Source organism: Pongo pygmaeus, chromosome 13 (genome assembly GCF_028885625.2).
Source record: "Pongo pygmaeus isolate AG05252 chromosome 13, NHGRI_mPonPyg2-v2.0_pri, whole genome shotgun sequence".
In the NCBI taxonomy this organism is placed as follows: Eukaryota; Metazoa; Chordata; class Mammalia; order Primates; family Hominidae; genus Pongo; species Pongo pygmaeus.
Window position 1 is genome coordinate 128,703,013 of NC_072386.2, and position 15,634 is coordinate 128,718,646.

A 15,634-nucleotide genomic window follows, 5' to 3' on the forward strand; every position below is an offset into this window, starting at 1 on the left:
CTCTCATTCTATGTATGCCCTTTTTACTGAACTGATGGTGTCATTTGATGCACAACATTTTAAAATTTTCATGAAGTCTAGTTTGTCTGTTTTTTCTTTTGTTGCCTTTACCTTTGATGTCATATCCAAGAAGTCGCTGTCAAATCTAATGTTGTGAAGCTTTTGACCTATGTTTTCTTTTAAGAGTTTTACTTTTTTAAGGTCTCACATTCAGGTCTTTGATCCATTTTTAGTTAATTTTTGTGTGTGGTGTTAGATAAGGATCCAGCTTTCTTCTTCTTCTTTTTTTTTTTTGAGACAGAGTTTTGTTCTTGTTGCCCAGCCTGGAGTGCAATGGAACCCGCCTCCCGGGTTCAAGTGATTCTCCTGCCTCAGCCTCCTGAGTAGCTGGGATTACAGGCACCTGCCATTACGCCTGTCTAATTTTTGTATTTTTAGTAGAGATGGGGTTTCTCCATGTTGGTCAGACTGGTCTTGAACTCCCGACCTCAGGTGATCCGCCCACCTCAGATTTGCTGAAAAGACTGTCCTTTTACCATAAAATGGTCTTGACGCTCTTGTCAAAAATCATTTGGCCATATATGCAAGAGTTTATTTCGGGACTCTGTAGTCTATCCCATTGGTCTGCGTATCTCGATCTATGTGCGTCGCGTTATGGCACTGGCTAGAAACTTCAGCATTATGTTGAGTAAGAATGGCGAGAGCTGACATACTTGCCATGCTCCCAATCTTAGGAAAAAGCATTTGATGTATCACAATTAAGTATAATGTTAGCTGTAGGGTTGAGTTGTTTTTTCTTTTGAGGTAGATGCTGTTTATCAAGTTGGGGCAGTTCTACTCTATTCTATTCTTACTTTTCTGAGAGTTTTTGTTTTGAATGGGTGTTGAATTTTGTCACGTTTTTTCTGCACTGATATGATCATGTGAGTTTTCTTCTTTAGTCTGTTAATATAGTGAATTACATTGATTTTTGAATATTGAACCAGCCTTGCATTCCTAGAATAAATCCCACATGGTCATGGTACCTAATTCTCTTTATGTGTTGCTGAATTGTATTTGTTAGCATTTTTACTAAGGAGTCTTACACTTATATTCATGAGGGATTTTGATCTGTAATTTTCTTGTCTTTTTTTGTTGTTGTTGTTGAGACGGAGTCTTGCTGTGTCACCAGGCTGGTGTGCAGTGGTGTGATCTCGGCTCACTGCAATCTCCGCCTCCCTGGTTCAACGGATTCCCCTGCCTTAGCCTCCCAAGTAGATGGGACTACAGGCACCCACCACCACGCCTGGCTAATTTTTTGTGTTTTAGTAGAGACAGTGTTTCACCATGTTGGCCCGGATGGTCTCGATCTCCTGACTTTGTGATCTGCCCGCTTCAGCCTCCCAAAGTGCTGGGATTACAGGCGTTGAGCCCCACCGTGCCCGGCCTGTAATTTTTCTTTTTTTTGTATTGCCTTTGTCTGGTTTTGGTATCAAGGTAACACAAGCTTCATAAAATAAATCAGGAAGTATTTATTCCTCCTCTGTTTTCTGGAAGAGATTGTATAGAAATGTGTTACGTCTTTTAAAAATGTTTGGTAGGATTTTACTGTGAAACTCTCTGGGCTTAGAAATTTCTTTTTGGAGTTCTTTTTTTAAATAACACTTTTGTTGCAATATAATCTGTGTACCATAAAATTCACCATTTTAAAGTTTACAGTTTACAGTTCAGAGTTTTTTGTATGTTCAAAAAGTTGTGCAGCCATCATTGTTATCTAATTTTAAGCATTTTCATTAACCAAAAAAGAAGCCCTGTATCCATGAGCCATCAGTCCCTATTTGCTTATTCCCACAGCCTCTGGCAAGCACTAACCTTTCTGTCTCTGTAGATTTGTCTATTCCAGACATTTTATATAAATGGAATCATACAATCGGTGGCCTTTTGTGTTTTACATCCACGTTGAAGCAAGTATTGGTATTTTATTGTCAAGTATGATTTCATTGTGTATTTATAGCATATTTTGTTTATATTTCACGAGTTGATGGACATTTAGATATTTCCACTTTTAAAAATTATGACTAATGCTGCTATGAACATTCTTGTACAAGTTTTTGCAAGGAATATGTTTTCATTTCTCTTGGGTATGGACCTAGGATTGGAATTACTGGATCATAGAACTCTGTGTCTAACCATTTGAGGAACCACCAAACTGTTTTCCATAGTGGCAGTACCATTTTTTATTTATACCAGCAGTGCACAAGGGCTCCAGTTTCTCTGCATCCTTACCAGCATTTGTTGTCTGTCTGAAATTTTAACCATCAGGCCAGGAGTGGTGGTTTATGTCTATAATCCCAGCACTTTGGGAGGCTGAGGTGGGAGGATCACTTGAGCCCAAGAATTCGAGACTAGCCTGGGCACCATAGCAAGACACTGTCTCTACAAAAACATTAAAAAGTTAGCCAGGCATGGTGGTGTGTGCCTGTAGTCCCAGCTACTTGGGAGACTGAGGTGGGAGGATCACTTGAGCCCAGGAGTTGGAGGCTGCAGTGAGCCAGGATAGCGCCACTGCACTCTAGCCTGTGTAACAGAGGGAGACCGTGTCTTTAAAAAAGTAATAATAAAACTAAAAAATAAGACAATTTTCACCATCTTAGTGGGCATGAAGTGGTATTTCTGTTCAGTTTTGACTTGCATTTCTAAAGTGACTTATTTTTATTTTTGGGACAGGGTCTTACTGTGTCACCCAGGCTGGAGTACAGGGGCATGATCATAGCTCACTGTAGCCTCAATTTCCTGGGCTCAAGTAATCCTCCCACCTCAGCTTGGGAGAGTAGCCAAGACCACAGGTGCACACTGCCAAGCCTGGCTAATTTTTAAATTTTTTGTAGAGATGAGGTCTTCCTATGTTGCCCAGGCTGGTCTTGAGCTCCTGGGCTCAGGCGATTCTCCCTCCTCAGCCTCCGAAGTAGCAAGGACCACACGCGCATGCTACCATGCCTGGCTAAGTTTTTAAAACTTTTTTTTTTTTGTAGAGGTGGGGTCTTGCTATGTTACCCAGACTGGTCTTGAACTCTTGGCCTCAAGTGATCCTCCCACCTCGGCCTCTCAAAGCTCTGGGATTACAGGCATGAGCCACCGCACGCGGCCATTGTTGAGCATCTTTTATGAGGCTATTCATCACTTATATATCTTCTTTGAAGAAATGTCAGCTGGGTGCAGTGGCTCACGCTGGGGGTTTAGATGATTATTTAGACTTCCTTCTTTTGTGAGGTGGACGTGTAGATCTATATGTTTTCCTTTGGCACTGCTTTAGCTGTGTCCTGCAATTTGATGTGTTGTCTCTTCACTTTCATTCAGTTCAATGTATTTTTAAATTCCCTTGAAATTTCCTCTTTGACCTATGAGATTATTATATAGAACTGTCTTGTTTACTTTGTGTTTGGAGAGTTACCTGTTATCTCTCTGTTATTAATTTCTAGTTTGATTCTATTGTGGTGGGAGAATACACTAAACTGAAAGAATTTTAATTTTAAATGTGTTGACGTTTGTTACATGGCTCAGAATATGGTCTATTTTGATATTTATTTTGTGGGCACTTGGAAAGAATGTATATTCTGCTGTTGTGTGCTGCATGTACAGATGTTGATTGATTCTTTTGGTTGATGGTGTCATTGAGCTCTTTTATATCCTTGCTGGTTTTCTGACTATTCTACGAATTGTTGAGAGAGAGGTATAGAAGTCTCCAGCTTTAATTGCAGATTTGTCTGTTTCTCTTTTCAGTTCTGTTGGTTTCTGTATCACTTATTTTGCAGCTCTGTTGTTGAGTATACACGTATTTAGACTTGCTATTTTTTTTGATGGATTGACCTTTTTGTCATTATATACATGTTTCCCTGTGTCTCGGGTAATTTTGTTTTACTGGGAGGTTTGCTTTATCTGATATTAATCTAGCCACTCCAGTTTAAAAAAATTAATCTTTGTATAAATCTTTTTTTATATTTTACATTTTTTTTGGAGACAGTCTCACTGTCACCCAGGATGGAGTTTAGTGGTGTGATGGTGCACAATCTCAGCTCATTGCAGCCTCACCCTCCCACACTCAAGGAATCTTCTACATTAGATAGTATTATCTGGGGAGGGTCTTGACTACGAGTTGTCCAGGTTCTTGGCGGTTTGAACAAAGAATTGCACAAGATGCACAAAGCAACAAAAGAATGAAGAAATGAAAGCACAGATTTCTTGAAAAGAAAGTACATTCCATAGTGTGGGATCGGGCTCGAGTAAACGGCTCAAGAGCCCTCGTTACAGAATTTTCTGGAGTTTAAATACTCTCTTGAGGTTTCCCATTGGTTACCTGCTTACACCCTGTGTAAATGAAGACCAGGCCCGCTACCATTCTGATTGGTCATGGGAGGCGACCAATCAGGTACTTTCCATTTTTCATCTGCGATACAGTGGAATGGGTGGCGTTGCAAAGGGAGTAGCCTCTTCTTTTGTTACCTGGATGCGGAGAGGTGGAGTTTTCCTTTTGATTCAGTTCTAGGAAGTCAGCACAAATCGGCCTTAGGTTCCCTGCCTCCAGACCCTATTCTCCTGCCTCATTTCCCCCGAGATGTGATCCCCATCATCTTTACAGGAGGCCGAGGGACTGATGGTCTTTCTTCAGTAACTGCTTCATGCTGATTTGGGCACAGTTCCTACCTATTGGGGATCACGGAACTCTCACCCTGCTCTGTCTAGTGGAGACAGGGTAGTTGCTGGATGGCCAGGGGTGGTGTCTTTACCTGGAACTGGCTGGAAACCTTGTCTCATGATCATCTGAAGCTTCATGGTCTCTGGGCAAGAGGAAATGAATTTGTTTAAGAGATTTAATGAACATGGTCCAAAAACCAAGGCAAATAAAGTCATTAGTGATGGGCCGGCTGGAGGAAGGAGCCATGCACCTCAACTTAGCATTTCTGACCAGGAGCCCCATGACTCAGGCAGCTGTTGTCGTATCTTAGGGGCCCAGTCAGCTAATTTCCAGGCGGCATCCCTTACTAATCCTGATTAGTTGACATAAAAACAGCATTTTTCCTCTAGAAAAAGACATAAGCCACCTTTTTAAGCAGTTAGGAGATCCAGTCCCTTTCAGTTCTGTAAAGTGACTGCTGCCAAGGAGTCTGTCTGATTTTGTATGGCGATGATACTTTGGGCAATGTCTTCTGAGCTTTCCATAAAATCCTTGGACAAGCTGGTGATAGGATAGGGAGATTGCAAGCCTGCTAACTCCTGTTTCTACTCTTGCTGTTCTTCCTAGCCTGACCAAAAGGGGTGTGAGTTGGATGGCTCATTTGTGTCTGGTGGTTGCAGTTAAAGGTATACTGAGGAATTGGTTGTTGGGAGCTACATTAATTTTGGGAGCTAAATAACAAGTTACAGGTTCCAGTCCAGTTGGCTGGTAAATCTAAGTAGGAACTGGTCCTGCACAGGAAAAAGGCTCGTTGTTTTTCAAGACAAAACTTGTTTTCTATGGTGAACACATGGGCTAGCTTGTTGTTTTCGCTTTCCCATATGGTTGAGGTCTCTGCTAAGGTGGCCCCAGTTAAAGGCTGGAAAGGACCTTGGGAGGTATCTTGAGTTGCCCCAGCAGTTCTCTTTTCCCAGTGGAGGTAGTTAGGCTTAGTGTCCGGTAACAATCACCCAGAGGTATTTTCATACTGGGGAACCAAAAGGCAACTAGACGTCTCAGGATTAGTACATTCTTCACAAGGGGAACCGTGAATGCAGCTAGTGGGCCTGCCTCGACCGTACTTAGGCTGTCCATCCTTTAAAGCCCTTAACCAGGGATGGTTGGTTTCCATGAAAACCGTACAGGTTATCTAAATGATGCAGTTCGGGTAGCTGTATAGCTTATGTAATCTGGTGAAGGATTAACTTCCAGGGTGTAGTTGCATTGATGACTTTATTTTATCTTTACTTTTATTTATTTATTTATTATTATTATTATTTTTGAGATGGAGTCTCTCTCTGTCGCCTAGGCTGGAGTGCAATGGTGCGATCTCAGCTCACTGCAACCTCCACCTCCCAGGTTCGAGCGATTCTTCTGCCACAGCCTCCTGAGTAGCTGGGACTACAGGCGTGTGCCACCACACCTGGCTAGTTTTTTGTATTTTTAGTAGAAATGGGGTTTCACTGTGTTAGCCAGAATGGTCTCAAATCTCCTGACCTCATGATCTGCCCGCCTCGGCCTGCCAAAGTGCTGGGATTACAGGTGTGAGTCACCGCGCCTGGCACATTGATGACTTTTCAAGGTTCCAAGGACCGGACCAGAATTTTCACTTCTGTTAATACAAAGTGGCACCTGGAATTTTAGCTCTGTGTACATTTATATTGGGCCCCAAATTGATTTCTGAGGGGATGCAACTCCAGACAGGTTGCTCAGATGGGATTGGAGAAGGTTTACTGCTCATCCTGTCATTGTAACCCTTGTCATTTCCATAATTTTGAATTCATGTATGTCATCCAGGCTCATTAGTTTGAAGAGAATTCCTCCCTTATAGTTAGGGTGATAGGTCATTTCCTTAAGGGCCCAAGATTGGGCTGAGATCAGGATGGCAGTATATTTCGATGATGATGGAGATAAACAAAACCAACAGTCCTTTTCCAGGGCTGGGCTGGTGGTATTTAACAGTCTTTGTGTTAAATTCAAAGTTCTTAATAAATACCCAGAATCCACTAATTGCTGGAGGGGTAAAGGGAAGCTCTGTTGTGAAATAAAGCTGATTGCTAGTAATACATGGTTCCTGTATACACAGGCTGTGGGTGACCATTATGGAACAAAAAAAAAATTACTTATTTGTTATTTTGTCCTATAGAATGGGAACTTTAGGGGGTGGATACCTATGCTGTCAGGAATGCTTGTTATAAAAATGAATTGAAACACTTTGGTTAATTATTACAAAGGAAGTGATTCCATCCATTTTGAATAAAACAAATTGTAAAAATATGAAAAATAGCTACCAATATCCAGCTTACGATAATTATGCAACAAAGACACCAAGGAAAGTTGGTAGGCATTTACTTATTTTTCGGCTGTCTTTCAAACAGGTACTTCACTGTTCCCACAGGTTCACAGGTGTAGTGGCTGATGGGAGCTTCAGGTTCCAGGTCCAGGGCTTCAGTTATTGCAGGCTTGACCCTGGAAAGATGGATCCAACTACCTAATCCTAGTACTTTGACCACAGAAGGCATGGCCGGCACCACTGAAAATGGTCCCTTCCATTTGGGTTGCAATAGTTGAGCAGGTGATCCCTCTTTCCATGTTTTAACAAGTACCTGATTTCTCATTTTGGAGATCATGGCAGATGGGAGGCAGGACTAGATTGCAGTTCCCACTCGGATGGCCAGAGCAGCATGTGGAGGCTTGTATCGTGAACTTTTGCTCCAGAATGACTGCAGAAATAAATCAGGAAAGCCGAGAGAACCCATAGACCCTCTGAAGGAAGCGGATTGCTCCAGCAGGACCTGGGAGATACCCAAAATACTGTGCTGGTATCCATGGCTGAGAGACCCACAGACAGTTCATATCACAGGACTCTGTGCAGACAATCCCCAGTACCAGCCCAGAACCTGGTAGACTTGCTGGATGGCTAGATCCAGAAGAGAGACAACAATCACTATAGCTCGGCTCTCAGGAAGCCACAGCTCTAGGAAAATGGGGAGAGTACTACCTACATCAAGGGAACACCCCATGGGACAAAAGAATCTGAACAACAGCCTTGAGCCCTAGACCTTCCCTCTGACAGAGCCTACCAAAATGAGAAGGAACCAGAAAACCAACTCTGACAATATGACAAAACAAGGTTCCTTAACACCCTGAAGAAATCACACTAGCTCACTAGCAATGGGTCCAAACCAAGAAGAAATCCCTGATTTACCTGAAAAAGAATTCAGAAGATTAGTTATTAAGCTAATCAGAAGGCACCAGAGAAAGGCAAAGCCCAATATAAGGAAGTCAAAAAATGATACAAGAAATGAGGGGATAAATTTTCTTTTTTTTTTTTTTTATTATACTTTAAGTTCTAGGGTACATGTGCACAACGTGCAGATTTGTTACATATGTATAGCTGTGCCATGTTGGTTTGCTGCACTCATTAACTCATCATTTACATTACGTATTTCTCCTAAAGCTATCCCTCCCCCATACCCCCACCGCATGACAGGCTCCAGTGTGTGATGTTCCCTGCCCTGTGTCCAAGTGTTCTTGTTGTTCAATTCCCACCTATGAGTGAGAACATGCGGTGTTTGGTTTTCTGTCCTTGTGATAGTTTGCTCAGAATGATGGTTTCCAGCTTCATCTATGTCCCTACAAAGGACATGAAACCATCCTTTTTTTATGGCTGCATAGTATTCCATGGTGTATATGTGCCACATTTTCTTAATCCAGTCTATCATTGATGGACATTTGGGTTAGTTCTTAGTCTTTGCTATTGTGAATAGTGCCACAATAAACATATGTGTGCATGTGTCTTTATAGTAGCATGATGTATAATCCTTTGGGTATATACCCAGTAATGGGATCACTGGGTCAAATGGTATTTCGAGTTCTAGAGTCTTGAGGAATTGCCCACTGTCTTCCACAATGGTTGAACTAGTTTACACTCCCACCAACAGTGTAAAAGCGTTCCTATTGCTCTACATCCTCTCCAGCACCTGCTGTTTCCTGACTTTTTCTTTTCTTTTCTTTTTTTTTTTGACGGAGTCTCACTCTGTTGCCCAGGCTGGAGTACAGTGGCATGATCTCAGCTCACTGTTGCCCAGGCCGGAGTGCAGTGGCATGATCTTGGCTCACTGTCACCCAGGCTGGAGTGCAGTGGCATGATCTTGGCTCACTGCAGGCTCTGCCTCCTGGTTTCATGCCATTCTCCTGCCTCAGCCTCCCGAGTAGCTGGGACTACAGGCACCCGCCACCACACCCGGCTAATTTTTTGTATTTTTTATTAGAGACGGGGTCTCACTGTGTTAGCCAGGATGGTCTTGATCTGCTGACCTTGTGATCCGCCCGCCTTGGCCTCCCAAAGTGCTGGGATTATAGGCATGAGCCACTGTGCCTGGCTGTTTCCTGACTTTTTAATGATCACTGTTCTAACTGGTGTGAGATGGTATCTCATTGTGGTTTTGATTTGCATTTCTCTGATGACCAGTGATGATGAGCATTTCTTCATGTGCCTGTTGGCTGCATAAAGGTCTTCTTTTGAAAAGTGTCTGTTCATATCCTTTGCCCACTTTTTGATGGGGTTGTTTGATTTTTTCTTGTAAATTTGTTTAAGTTCTTTGTGGATTCTGGATATTAGCCCTTTGTCTGATGGGTAGATTGCAAAAATTTTCTCCCATTCTGTAGGTTGCCTGTTCACTCTGATGATAGTTTCTTTTGCTGTGCAGAAGCTCTTTAGTTTAATTAGATCCCATTTGTCTATTTTGGCTTTTGTTGCCATTGCTTTTTGTGTTTTAGTCATGAAATCCTTGCCCATGTCTGTCCTGAATGGTATTGCCTAGGTTTTCTTCTAGGGTTTTTATGGTTTTAAGTCTGACATTTAAGTCTTTAATCCATCGTGAATTAATTTTTGTATAAGGTGTGAGGAAGGGATCCAGTTTCAGCTTTCTACATATGGCTAGCCAGTTTTCCCAGCACCGTTTATTAAACAGGGAATCCTTTCCCCATTTCTTGTTTTTGTCAGGTTTGTCAAAGATCAGATGGTTGTAGATGTATGGTGTTATTTCTGAGGCCTCTGTTCTGTTCCATTGGTCTGTCTCTCTGTTTTGGTACCAGTACCATGCTGTTTTGGTTACTGTAGCCTTGTAATGTAGTTTGAAGTCAGGTAGCGTGATGCTTCCAGCTTTGTTCTTTTTGCTTATGATTGTCTTGGCAATGCGGGCTCTTTTTTAGTTCCATATGAACTTTAAAGTAGTTTTTTCCAATTCTCTGAAGAAAATCCTTGGTAGCTTGATGGGGATGGCATTGAATCTATAAATTACCTTGGGCAGTATGGCCATTTTCACAATATTGATTCTTCCTATTCATGAGCATGGAATGTTCTTCCATTTATTTGCGTCCTCTTTTATTTCATTGAGCAATGGTTTGTAGTTCTCCTTGAAGAGGTCCTTCACTTGAGGGGATAAATTTTCAATGAAATAGAGAGCATAAATAAAAAACAATAAAAACTTCAGGAAACAATGGATGCACTTAGAGAAATGTAAAATGCTCTGGAAAGTCTCAGCAATAGAATTGAACAAGCAGAAGAAAGAACTTCAGAGCTCGAAGACAAGGTTTTTGAATTAACCCAATCCAACAAAGGCAAAGAAATAAGAATAAGAAAATATGAACAAAGTATCCAAGAAGTCTGGGATTATGTTAAATGACCAAACCTAAGAATAATTGGCGTTCCTGAGGAAGAAGAGAAATCTAAAAATTTGGAAAATGTATTTGGGGAAATAATCAAGGAAAACTTCCCTAGCCTTGCTAGAGACTTAGATGTCCAAATAAAGGAAGCTCAGAGAACACCTGGGAAATTCATTGCAAAAAGATCATTGCCCAGGCACATTGTCATCATATTATCTAAAGTTAAGATGAAGGAGGCTGGGTGCTGTGGCTCACGCCTGTAATCCCAGCACTTTGGGAGGCCAAGGTGGGCGGATCACCTGAGGTCGGGAGTTTGCAACCAGCCTGACCAACATGGAGAAACCCCGTGTCTACTAAAAATAGAAAAAATTAGCTGGGAATGGTGGTGCACACCTGTAATCCCAGCTACTCGGGAGGCTGAGGCAAGAGAATCGCTTGAATTTGGGAGGCGAAGGTTGTGGTGAGCCAAGATCGCACCATTGCACTCCAGCCTGGGCAATAAGAATGAAACTCTGTCTCAAAAAAAAAAAAAAAAAAAAAAGGACAAAGGAAAGAATCTTAAGAGCTATGAGCCAAAAGCACCAGGTAACCTATAAAGGAAAATCTATCAGATTAACAGCAAATTTCCCAACAGAAACACTACAAGCTAGAAGGGATTGGGGTTCTATCTTCAGCCTCCTTAAACAAAACAATTATCAGCCAAGAATTTTGTATCCAGCAAAACTAAGCATCATAAATGAAGGAAAGATAGTTTGTTTCAGACAAACAAATGCTGAGAGAATTTGCTACTACCAAGCAAGCACTACAAGAATTGCTAAAAGGAGCTCTAAATCTTGAAACAAATTTTCAAAATACACCAAAATGGAACCTCCTTAAAGCATAAATCCAACAGGATTTATATAACAATAACAATTAAAAAAACCCAAGGTATTCAGGAAACAAGTAGTATGATGACTAGAATAGTATCTCACATCTCAATATTAACGTTGAATGTAAGTGGCCTAAATGCTCCACTTAAAAGATACAGAATGGTGGAATGCATAAGGATTCACCAACCATCTGCTCCCTTCAAGAGACTCACCTAACACATAAGACTCACATAAACTTAAGGTAAAGGGGTGGAAAAAGACTTTCCATGCAAGTGGACACCAAAAGCAAGCAGGAGTAGCCATTCTTATATCAGACAAAACAAACTCTAAAGCAACAACAGTTAAAAAAGACAAAGTGGGACATTATATAATGATAAGAAGCCTTGTACAACAGGCAATATCACAATCCTAAATATATATGCACCTAACACTGGAGCTCCCACATTTATAAAACAATTGCTAGTAGACCTAAGATATGAGATAGACAGGCCAGGCACAGTGGCTCACGCCTGTAATCTAGCACTTTGGGAGGCTGAAGTGGGTGGATCACCTGAGGTCAGGAGTTTGAGACCAGCCTGGCCAACATGGTGAAAACCTGTCTCTACTAAATATACAAAAAATTAGCCAGGTGTGGTGGTAGGCTCCTGTAATCTCAGCTATTTGGGAGGCTGAGGCAGGAGAATGGCGTGAACCCAGAGGTGGAGGTTGCAGTGAGGCAAGATAGTGCCATTGCACTCCAGCCTGGGTGACAGAGCGAGATTCTGTCTTAAAAAAAAAAAAAAAAAGAGAAATGAGACACATGGCAACACAATAATAGTGGGGGACTTCAGTACTCCACTGACAGCACTAACCAGGTCATCAATGCAGAAAGTCAACAAAGAAACAGTGAACGTAAACTATACCCTGGAACAAATGGACTTAACAGATATTTACAGAACATTCTAGCCAACAACTACAGAATATATATTCATCAGTGTGTGGAACTTTCTTCAAGATAAACCATATATATAGGCCACAAAATGAGCCTCAATAAATTTAAGAAAATTGAAATTATATTGGGCACCTTCTGAGACCACAGTGGAATAAAACTGGAAGTCAACTCCAAGAAGAACCCTCAAAACCATGCAAATACATGGAAATTAAATAACCTGCTCCTGAATGATCAATGGGTCAAAAATGAAATCAAGATGGAAATTTAAAATTTCTTCAAACTGAGGCCGGACGCAGTGGCTCACACCTGTAATCCCAGCACTTTGGGAGGCCGAGGTGGGTGGATCATGGGTCAGGAGATCGAGACCATCCTGGCTAACATGGTGAAACCCCATCTCTACTAAAAATACCAAAAAAAATTAGCAGGGCGTGGTGGCAGGTGCCTGTAGTCCCAGCTACTCAGGAGGCTGAGGCAGGAGAATGGCGTGAACCCGGGAGGCAGAGCTTGCAGTGAGCTGAGATCGCGCCACTGCACTCCAGCCTGGGGGACAGAGCAACGCTCCGTCTCAAAAAAAAAAAATAAATAAATAAAATAAATAAATAAATAAAAAATAAAATTCTTTGAACTGAATGACAGTAGTGACGCAACCTACCAAAACCTCTGGAATACAGCAAAGGCGGTGCTAAGAGGAGAGTTCATAGCCCTAAACACCTACATGGAAAAGTGAACGAGCACAAACAGACAATCTAAGGTCACACCTCAACGAACTAAAGAAACAAGAACAAACCAAACCCAAACCCAGCAGAAGAAAGGAAATAACCAAGATCAGAGCAGAACTAAATGAAACTTAAACAAAAAACCACAAAAGATAAATGAAACAAAAAGCTAGTTCTTTGATAAGGTAAATAAAATTGGTAGCCCATTAGCAAGTTTAACCAAGACAAAAAGAGAGAAAATCCAAAGAAGCTCAATTAGAAATGAAATGAGAGATATTACAACTGACACCACAGAAATACAAAAGATTTTTCAAGGCTACTGTGAACACCTTTACCCATGTAAACTAGAAAACCTAGAGGAAATGGATAAATTCCTGGAATGATACAACCCTCCTAGCCTAAATCAGGGAGAATTAGATAACCCTGAACAGACCAATAACAAGCAGTGAGATTGAAATGGTAATAAAATAATTACCAACCAAAAAAGTCCAGGACCAGATGGATTCACAGTAGAGTTCTATCAGACATTCAAAGAGAATTGGTACCAATCCTATCGACACTATTCCATGAGACAGACAAAGAGGGAATCCTCCCTAAATCATTCTATGAAGCCAGTACCACCCTAATATCAAAACCAGGAAAGGACATAACCAAAAAGGAAAACTACAAACCAATATCCCTGATGAACATAGATGTAGAAATCCTTAACAAAATACTAGCTAACTGAATACAACAGTATATCAAAAAGATAATTCACCATGATTACGTGGGTTTCATACCAGGGATCAGGGATGGTTTAACGTACTCAAGTCAATAAATGGGATACACCACATAAACAATTAAAGACAAAAATCACATGATCATCTCAATAGATGTGGAAAAAGCCTTCGACAAAATTCAGCATCCTTTACGATTAAAACCCTCAGCAAAATCGGCCTACACAGGACATACCTCAATGTAATAAAAGTCATCTATGACAAACCCACAGTCAACATAATACAGAATGGGGAAAAGTTGAAAGCATTGAAAGCATTCTCTTTGAGAACTGGAACAAGACAAGGATGCTCACTCTCACCACTCCTCTTCAACATAGTAATGGAAGTCCTAACCAGAGCAATCAGACAAGAGAAAGAAAGAAAGGTTATCCAAATCGGGAAAGAGGAAGTCAGACTGTTGCTGTTTGTTTGCTGATGATATGATTATTTACATAGAAAACCCTAAAGACTCCTCCAGAAAGCTCCTAGAACTGATAAAAGAATTCAGCAAAGTTTCCAGATACAAAATTAATGTACACAAATCAGTAGCTCTTTTATATACTAACAGTGACCAAGCTGAGAATGAAATCAGGAACTCAACCCCTTTTACAATAGCTGCAAAACAAACAAAAAACAGAAACCAAAAAACTTAGGAATATACCTAACCAAGGAGGTGAAAGACCTCTACAAGGAAAACTACAAAACACTGCTGTAAGAAATCATAGGTGACACAAACAAATGGAAATACATCCCATGCTCATGGATGGGTAGAATCAATATTGTGAAAATGACCATACTGCCAAAAGCAGTCTACAAATTCAATGCAGTTCCCATCAAAATACTGCCCTCATTCCTCTCAAATTTGGAGGCATCACATTACCCAACCTCAAACTATAGTATAAGGCCATAGTCACCAAAACAGCATGGTACTGGTATAAAAATAGGCACATAGGCCAATGACAGAATAGAGAACCCAGAAGTAAACCCAAATACTTACAGCAAACAAAAAGATAAAAGTGGAGAAAGGACACCCTATTCAACAAATGGTGTTGGGATAATTGGCAAGCCACATGTAGGAGAATGAAACTGAATTCTCATCTCTTATCTTATAAAAAATCAACTCAAGATGGATCAAGGACTTATCTAAGACCTGAAACTATAAAAATTCTAGAAGATAACATTGGAAAAACCCTTGTAGACATTGGCTTAGGCAAGGACTTCATGACCAAGAACCCAAAAGAAAATGCAACAACAACAAAAAAGATAAATAGCTGGAACTTAATTAAATCAAAGAACTTTTGCACGGCAAAAGAAACAGTCGGCAGAGTAAACAGACAACCCACAGAGTGGGAGAAAATCTTCACAATCTATACATCTGAGAAAGGACTAATATCCAGATTCCACAATGAACTCAAACAAATTAGCAAGAAAAAAAATCCCATCAAAAAGTGGGCTAAGGACATGAATAGACAATTCTCAAAAGAAGATATACAAATGGCCAACAAACATGGAAAAATGCTCAACATCACTAATGATTAGGGAAATGCAAATCAAAACTACAATGTGATACCACTTTACTCCTGCAAGAATGGCCATAATAAAAAAATTAAAAAATAATAGATATTGGCATGGATGCGGTGAACAGGGAACAGTTCTACACTGCTGGTGGGAATGTAAACTAGTACAACCAGTATGGGAAACGATGTGGAGATTCCTTAAAGAACTAAAAGTAGAACTACAATTTGATCCAGTAATTTCACTAGTTGGGGTCTACCAAGAGGAAAATAAGTCATATGAAACAGAGACTTGTACACGCATGTTTACAGCAGCACAATTTGCAATTGCAAAAATGTGGAACCAACCCAAATGCCCATCAATCAACAGTGGATAAAGAAACTGTGATATATATATATATGATGGACTACTACTCAGCCATAAAATGGAATGAATTAATGGCATTCACAGTGACCTTGAGATTGGGACTATTATTCTAAGTGAAGTAA

General features: G+C 40.7%; 1 protein-coding gene across 6 annotated transcripts in view; it reads left to right on the plus strand.

Annotated features, from left to right (window-relative positions):
* CACNA1B (calcium voltage-gated channel subunit alpha1 B) overlaps positions 1 to 15,634 on the plus strand; it is a 248,990-nt gene that overhangs the window by 51,474 nt on the left and 181,882 nt on the right. The window lies entirely within an intron of this gene.